This window comes from Columba livia, chromosome Z (assembly GCF_036013475.1).
Source record: "Columba livia isolate bColLiv1 breed racing homer chromosome Z, bColLiv1.pat.W.v2, whole genome shotgun sequence".
NCBI classification, from domain to species: Eukaryota; Metazoa; Chordata; class Aves; order Columbiformes; family Columbidae; genus Columba; species Columba livia.
In genome coordinates, this window is record NC_088642.1 from 2479168 (window position 1) to 2488437 (window position 9270).

Genomic DNA, 9270 nt, shown 5'->3' on the forward strand with positions numbered 1-9270 from the left:
TGGCTGGCCAAGAAATATCCCAGTAACCCAGAAATATCTCTGTTTGTTTGGGTTTTTTTCTCCATAATCCGTTATTGTGGATATTAATAACATCAGATGATTGTGATGCGGTTTAGAGGGGTGGAGCAGGAGGGAATTAATAATCATTGGGTTGGGAGAAGAAGTAAAGAGCTGGAGAATTTCACTGGCATTAGGGTGAGGGGTCTGGACAATCCCCTCCAGACAAGGAGCTGGATGGAGAACACCAGCAAGTTTGAGTCTTCCAGTTTGAATCTTTGGGAAGACCTTATTGTGGCCTTTCAATAATTCAAGGGGGAAAGTTGGGGACAGACTTTTGAGCAGGGCCTGTTGTGATAGGACAAGGGGTGATGGTTTTAAAATAAAGGAGGGAGATTCAGGCTGGACACGAGGAAGAAATTGTTGTCCCTGAGGGTGGTGAGAGCCTGTCCCAGGTTGGGCAGAGAGGTGGTGGATGAACCATCCCTGGAGACATCCCAGGCTGGACGGGGCTCTGAGCAACCTGAGCTGGTGAAGATGTCCCTGCTCATGGCAGGGGGGGGCACTGGGGGAGCTGGGAAGGTCTCTTCAGTACAAACCATCCTGTGATTCTGCAACTTGGCTGTTTCATCACTTGGTACTACATTCCATACAGGCAATTGATTGAAACCGTTGACTTTTAAGCAAACTGAAACCCCAAAAGTCTACCTGGGAAGAGGTAGTACCAAGAAGGACACTAAATTAAGAGGTTTTGGAGGAAAACCATGTTTTAGGCAAGCTGGAGAGCTAGCACTCTAGTCCTGGGAACAGTTTTCATTAGAAAGAAGGCTGAAGAGAGCACACTGGGCACCACACCAAGCTGTGGTGGCTGCTCTGTAAGAGCCAGAGCAGGTATGGCCATGGGGCTGGTAGCCCAACACTTGGCTAGACATGGGTGGAGAGCACCCATGACTCAATGGGGTTCGGTTTGGATGACCTTGGCTCTGCCACTGGTGACGATAGAAGAAAACCTTCTGTTCTCAGCTTCAGTTTCCCTCTCCTGAAATGGGCACAGCTCTACTCACCCTGTTGTAAAGTACTTTGTGAGTCAGGTTCTGCCAGGTGTAAATCACCACCTGTGTTCATAGAGCTGCCAGCAGCCCTGGGTTAGCAAGGACTGAGAAGGACGCTTTGAACATACATCTTTTGTCCTCAGGACAAAGTCCTAGGAGAAAATCTTCTCTTTTGAGAAAATGATAAGCGTCTTAGGGTGTTACAGTCTTGTGCCTCATCTCCTTCGGGGTAGTGGCAGATTTCTTGCTCAACCCTGGGTTACTGTGGGATCTGGTGGGGAAGAGCGTGGAGCCCACCAAGGAGGCTTTCACCACACGCCTAGTCACATCACCAGCCCAGCTTCTTGCTTCTCCTGCTCCTGGGAGCCCACATCCTCTGCAGTCACCTTCCTGGACCTCTGTTGTCTCCCACCCATCTTCTCATGGGGCCTTTCCTGGCCCTGTCTCACCCACTTAGTGTGGAGATCCCCCCTTTCCCCTGAAATCCAGCAGAGCCACCACAGACAGAAAGGAGACTTGGCAGCAAACGTCACTCCAGCAACCATCAAGCATGGGTGATCTTGAAAATCGGGTGTGTTTTTGGCAGAAAAGTTTAATTTCTATATTATTCTCAGCAGAGGAATCATCAGGGTCTCTAAGACTCCATTCCTAGGAGGGGAAGGACTTACAGACCTTCTTCCACCAAGGAGACATGATGTCTCAGAGCACCCGAGGCTTTCACCTTCTTTTTCCCACTGGGCATCTCCACGCTACAAAATGATAGTCCTTAACCACATAATAAAACTCTTCTATGGACAAGGTGGCTTGTGGTTTCCACACACCAGCAGCGCAGGCTGAGCAATGACGAGATCCCAGGATTTATCCTTGGCCTGCTAATAAAATAAACAAGCTTATCATCATGTGAGCTTTGCTTTTTTTGGTAAAAATACACTTGGCCAAAGAACCCCCCATCACTTCCCCAGCAGCTGCCATGGCCCGGTACCCCAGTTCAGACCCCTTTGCCTTCCCGGTAAGGTGACTGGGGAGGAAAGGGCAACATTTTTATTCCCCATATGCTGCAAAAGCTTTTAGAAGAAAAGGGCTTGACACGCTCCTGCTTTAGACAGAGGAAAAGAAGAGATAACCGTATCAAACCACAAACACGCTGGGCGTGCGGCAGGGATTTTATCGCGCTGTGCCCTTCAGGAGCCGGCGGGGCAGATTTACATTAACCACGATGGGACAGAAATAGGTGCACACTGCAGATATCCTCATAGGGCGGGAAGGTTCTACAGAGGGATCTGGACCGGCTGAATTAATGGGCTGAGGCCAATTGTCTGAGGTTCAACAAGACCAAGTGTCGGGTCCCTCACTTGGGTCACAACAACCCCATGAACGCTGCAGGGTCGGGGAAGAGTGGCTGGAAAGGACCTGGGGGTGTTGGTGACAGCAGCTGAACATGAGCCAGCGTGTGCCCAGGTGGCCAAGAGGCCACCAGCATGCTGGCTGGTACCAGCACTGGTGTGGCCAGCAGGCCCAGGGCAGTGACCGTCCCTGTGCTGGGACCTGGGGAGGCCAAACCATGAATCCTGGGACAGTTTTGGGCCCCTCACACCAAGCAAGGCCTTGAGGTGCTGGAGCGAGTGGAGAGAAGGGAACGGAGCTGGTGAGGGGCTGGAGCACAAGTGTGATGGGAGCAGCTGAGGGACCTGGGGGGTTCAGCTGGAGAACAGGAGCTGAGGGGACACAGGGACACAAAGAAACGGCCTCAAGTTTCACCAGGGGAGGTCGAGGTTGGATGTGGGGAACAATTTCTTCCCCAAAGGGCTGTGGGGCATTGGAACAGGCTGCCCAGGGCAGTGCTGGAGTCACCATCCCTGGAGGGGTTGAACAGAACGATGAGGTTCTCAGGGACGTGGGGTAGTGCCAGCGTAGGTTAAATAGTTGGACTTGATGATCTTGAAGGTCTCTCCCAACCAAAATGATCCTATGATTCTGTATATACACAAAGGATAGCACGTAGACATGGGATGGGAATCTGTAGCTACAACAGGAAGGTACCTACTGACCCACACAAGTTACTCTTTTTGCTATATCTTTCCTCTACCACCAATTTCTTTGCAATAAATACATCAGTAACCCTGGTTTAGTCCTTGCTGAATTCCACACGGCCAGGAACAAGCCATGCTTTCCGCAAGGATCTCTGCCCCGTTCCCGATGCTTTGGGTACATCAGCCCCTCTGGGATAGGCACTGGTTAAAGACTTGGCTGTTTGAGAGCAAAAGTTGTATTTATTTGCCACAAAATCCACAGGGCGTGAAGTCTGAAATGACAGAAAAAGGCCAAAAGATCTTTTCACCTGGGTCCAACCAACACTTTTCTTTCCTTTCTTTGCCTGTTTCTTCCTCCAAAAGCCTCGTTTGACCCTGCGCCATGACTAACACCCAGAAGGGAAACTGAGGCATTTATAACAGCCACAAAAAAACCCCAAAAAGTACCTGAGGCTTCTTCATTCTCCGGAGTGATGGGTAGGTTTTGCCTCAGAGCCTCAGCAATTCGTAAACATATCATGCTTTAGCTAAATCAGGTTGTTTTACCTGAATTTCTTCGAACCATCCCATCGTGCTGGCTGGAGGAGATGGGAGGAGCTCTGTGCCTGAAGGATGGTTTCCAGAACACTGGAGCTTCCCAGGAACACGAGGATCACCAGGAGCCTTCATCTCCTGCTATGCCTTCTTCATCTCTCTCCCCATCATCCAAGGTCAATGGATGAGCTACATGTGCCCAACAGCAAATCCATCAACCCGAAGGTTTTGTCATCCTTGAAATTCATGTCCAATAGTACACTCATCCCTTTTCCCCTCTCCACCCATCACCAGCACCCCCAAGTTGCCCAAATTCCAGGTTTTTTGTAAGAAAAAGACAGCCGAAGGTCCACGGCCATAAGAGAGCTGCAGATCAACATCGAGGGCATCCCTTGTGGGGAGACATGTTCATGGGTGGGAGCACCAAACACTGCACCCCGGGTTGGTACAGGCTCCCAAATTCCCATGCTTTCTCCTGAAAATCCACCCAAATGCTATAAAGCAGAAGTGAGATTTTTCAGAGCTCTGGCTGTAAAATAAATTTGCTTTTCTAATGTGTAACTACAGCACAGTGGGTCTCTAACCCAGCTGGGGACACCCGGGCATGGATGGTCCCTCAGCACCTTGGCTTTCATGGGTACCAGGACACAACGTTTTTCCCCAAGGATGGGACACAAGGAGATGTTTTCTTGTGTTTCCTCCCTATGGTGAGTGAGGAAATTCCCTTCATTTCAGAAGTGACGGTGGAATCTGGGAAGATGCTGAGTTCATCTCTCCTTAGTTTCACTCCAATTAATAAATATTAGCAGGTCTTTGGAGCTAGACCAGGGATGAACAGGCTCAGCAGTTATTCCAGTGTGCCCTCTTATTCCACCGCCAAAAGAAAATGTTTAATTCAGCTTAATTTCTAAATTATCCTAATTAAAAAGGGCTAGCAACACAATTAAGTGCATGCCGCAGAGAGAAACTGCTTTCTTGAAAGGAAAGTAACCGTGAAAAAGCTGCTTTTGGACTCCAGATAATATGACTTCTAAGCAGATAATGTTTAATTTCTGCATAATAAACTCATGTTCCCCAGCTGGGCTTTATTCACAGGGGCCGAAGTGCCGACAATTGTCAGTACAGTAGACTCAAACCTTGGTTAGCATCTTATTTATGAAGTTTGGGAGGCACTTCCAGCCATTTGGAGAATACTGTAAACCCAAGAAACTCAAAATCTTTGGCACCTTCTGGAAAACCATGAGATTTTGGGATCTAGAAGAGAACAATCCAGTTGAAAAAGATCCGCAACTTTTTTCTTGCCCAAGTTCTGAGCATTGATGGAGCACATAGCAATCATTGTGGATAAAATCCTTTCTTAATGATATATCTGATCCATTTCTGGATTCTAGCAAGCTGTTGGAGAAGGTATCAGGTCTTGCCAGAGTCATGCTACAAATCATGGGAGAACAAGATGAGGGGAAACTATTTTCTCTGGTTTTAAAGAAGAAAAAAGAATCAACATGGTTACCTCTCCCAAATGATGTGTTCTCATAGGAGGGATTTGACTTCAGAAAGGGCTGAACTTTGCTACAAAGACAGCCCTGAATCACAGAACCATTTCGGTTGGAAGAGACCCTCAAGGTCATGATATCCAACCATTAACCCAACTCTGTCACTAACCCACATCCCTACGAACCTCATCTACATGTCTTTTAAAATCTCCTGTTCGTTCTCTCCAGGACACAGTGATTATAATGGACAAGAAATTACAATACAAGAAATACAGGGATTCATGGCAGGACATGAAAGACGGACAAATTTACTTGCAAGCATTTGACAGCAAAGGTAATTAAGGGTGTGGGACCTGGGTCTGTGGTTGGATTCCTCATCAGCTGGAGTCTTTAATCAAAATGGTTTGGGTTTTGGGTTTGTTTGTTTTTTTTTTTTTTGGTATATATTTAATAGAGGCTTCTAAAAGACTGTGCTAGGGCTTAAATAAACCGGTGACATTGTATGGGGATTACTGGGTGCGGTGCTTTGGGCATCAGAGGAGAATGTCCCTGCTGGCCTTGAGCTTACCTTGGGAAACATCTATATGCAGACATCACCTCGTAAATCCTGGATAAATGATTCGGGTGCACTCAGATGCAAAGGGGAGAGTCAAACCTTGTGGCATCCCTGGCTGTGGCCACCCTGCAAGGGAGAAAACACACAAATGAAAATAATTCTATCTGGAAAGACAAATTTTTAAAATATATTTGAATTTGTATTAATTAAACGTTCTCTTTGCAAAGGATTTGTCCATCAGCCAGACCTCAGGTGCTGGGAGTGCCAACATCCCTCACAGTGCTGCGAGCCTGGAGATCAGATCATGTATCTGATGACACCAAGCAGCTAAAATACTTCTGATGTATATATAAGGGGGTTTCTATTTCCCATCTTCAGCATTAAATTGTTGTCTGTGCATTACACGGCTTTCTGCTGCCTGGCTCCTGGAAGATCAGAGGTCTTGATAAACCACAGTGGGAACATATTATTCCCTATAATAATGGGATTATGTGTTTTCTCAAAAAAATATGGGAATTGTGGGAGGACATCTCAGAGCAGCAAAGGTCCTTTCTGTCAGGGAGGTAACAATATGTCCAACACAGAGGGAGATATCATTACTTGGACGAGGGAATAGAGTGACTGTCAGCAAGTTTGCTGGTGACACCAAGCTGGGAGGAGTGGTGACACGCCAGAGGCTGTGCTGCCATCAGAGACCTGGACAGGCTGGAGAGTTGGGCGGGGAAAATTTAATCCAATATAACAAGGGCAAGTGTAGAGTCTTGAATCTGGGCAGAACAACCCCAGGTTCCAGTATAAGATGGGGAATGAGCTATTAGAGGGCAGTGTAGGGGAAAGGGAGCTGGGGGTGCTGGGGACAGCAGGGTGACCATGAGCCAGCACTGGGCCCTTGTGGCCAGGAAGCCAATGGTACCTGGGGTGGGTTAGAAGGGGGTGGTCAGTAGGTCCAAGAGGTTCTCCTGCCCCTCTGCTCTGCCCTGGGGAGACCACACCTGGAATATTGTGTCCAGTTGTGGCCCCTCAGTTCCAGCAGGACAGGGAACTGCTGGAGAGAGTCCAGCGCAGCCACCAAGATGCTGAAGGGAGTGGAGCATCTCCCGTGTGAGGAAAGGCTGAGGGAGCTGGGGCTCTGGAGCTGGACAAGAGGACACTGAGGGGGGACTCATTCATGTTTACAGATATCTAAAGGGGGAGTGTCAGGAGGATGGAGCCAGGCTCTTCTCAGTGACAACCAGTGACAGGACAAGGGGCAGGAGTTTCCACTTAAATATGAGAAGAAACTTGTTCCTGGTGAGGGTGGCAGAGCCTGGCCCAGGCTGCCCAGGGGGGTTGTGGAGTCTCCTTCTGTGCAGACATTCCAACCCGCCTGGACACCTTCCTGTGTAACCTCATCTGGGTGTTCCTGCTCCATGGGGGGATTGCACTGCATGAGCTTGCCAGGTCCCTTCCAACCCCTGACATTCTGGGATTCTGTGTGAAAGACCAAACGGAGGAGTTCCTCCTTGGTACTACTGGACTCTTTCACTAGTTCCATGTCAAATATGTCATAGAATCATAGAATCGCAGAGTAGTTTGAGTTGAAGGGATGTTCCCAGCTCCCCAGTGTCCCCCCTGCCATGAGCAGGGACATCTTCACCAGCTCAGGTTGCTCAGAGCCCCGTCCAGCCTGGCCTGGGATGTCTCCAGGGATGGTTCATCTACCACCTCTCTGGCCAACCTGGGACAGGCTCTCACCACCCTCAGGGGCAACAATTTCTCCCTCATGTCCAGCCTGAATCTCCCATCACCCCTTTAAAACCATCACCCCTTGTCCTGTCACAACAGGCCCTGCTCAAAAGAGCCGGGAATTGGCTGTCCCCGCAGCCCCAGCAGCACCACATCCCACCGCACACCCACCAGCAGCTCCAGCTCTGAACGCCAGCACAGAAAAAGCTGCCGTCAGCCTTTGAAACCACAGCCCTGTGCTACTGTCACAGCTCACAGCAGGTGAAAAGTGGCAGCAAAGTTGACATAAAGTGTAGTTAAACAAAGCTGGGTTTCTGCCCTTTGAACTCTTGGCTGTGGCAGCTGTTATTTTGTTGGCTTTCACGTGACAGTTGTTCACATGGAGAACAAGTTCACAGAATCCCAGAATGTCAGGGGTTGGAAGGGCCCTGGAAAGCTCATCCAGTGCAATCCCCCCATGGAGCAGGAACACCCAGATGAGGTTACACAGGAAGGTGTCCAGGCGGGTTGGAATGTCTGCACAGAAGGAGACTCCACAACCCCCTGGGCAGCCTGGGCCAGGCTCTGCCACCCTCACCAGGAACAAGTTGCTTCTCAAATTTAAGTGGAATCTTTTGTGTTCCAGTTTGTACCCATCACCCCTTGTCCTATCATTGGCTGTCACCGAGAAGAGCCTGGCTCCATCCTCCTGACACTCACCCTTTCCATATTGATCACAATGAGTAAGGTCACCCCTCAGACTCCTCTAAGCTAAAGAGACCCAGCTCTGTCAATTATAGGTTATAGGAATAGTTATAGGAATGCTTGTGACCACGATGAGGACAGGCTCTCACTACTGTGACCAATGTACCAGTAGCCTCCTCTTCCCAGCCCTTTTCCCACATCTGAGCCTTTGCCAGCAGCAGCTGAGCCCCAGAGGAACCTGAGTCAGGGCCTGAACAAGCCCCAAGTGGAGATGTGTTTGCGTCCCCATGCCTTCCCCTCTCCTGCTGCTCCCCATCCTGGTACAGGCCGTCCCAGCGCTCCTGCATCCCAAAGAGGCTGCACCCCAGTATCTCCTCACATCCTGATACCTAGCTCATGCTGGTTCCCTTCTCTGTACCTCCCTTCCCCATCCTGATACCCCACATCCCTATATCCCATATCCTGGTGCTCCTCAGCCCAGTACCCCCATCTTTGTGTCCCTATCCCAGTAGCCCCATCCCAGTCATCCCCTCCTGGTGCCCCCATTCCAGTACCCATTCTAGCACTCCTATCCCCATGATCCCATCCCAGTACCCCCATCCCACCGCCCCCACCTTGGTGCCCTCATCCCAGTACTTCCATCCTGATACCCCCATCTCAGTCCTCCCCTCCTGGTGCCCCTGTCCCACTACCCCCATCTTTGTGTCCCTATCCCAGTACTCCCATCCCAGTCCTCCCCTCCCGGTGCCCCCATTCCAGTACTCTATTCCAGCACCCCCATCCCCGTGCTCCCATCCCAGTACCTCCATCCTGGTGCTCCCATCCCAGTGCCCCTACCCAGGTGTTTCCATCCCAGTACCCCCATTGCAGTACCCCCATCCCAGCACCCACATCCTGGTAACCCCATCCCAGTACCTGCATCCCAGCACCCCATCCTGATGCTCCCACCCCAGTGCCCCCATCCCAGTACCGCCCCCCTCAAACAGCGGCGGGCGGTGACGCTGCGGCGCCCCCTGGTGGCGACAAGGGCGGACTGCGGGCAGCGCCTCTGCTGCACCCCCCGAACCAACACCTGCCTGCCCCCACCGAACCCCTGCCTGCACCCCTACACCCCTGCCTGCATCCCTGCCTGCACCCCTGCCTGCCCCCACCGAATCCCTGCCTGCACCCCTGCCTGCCCCCCAGCACCCCTGTCTGCA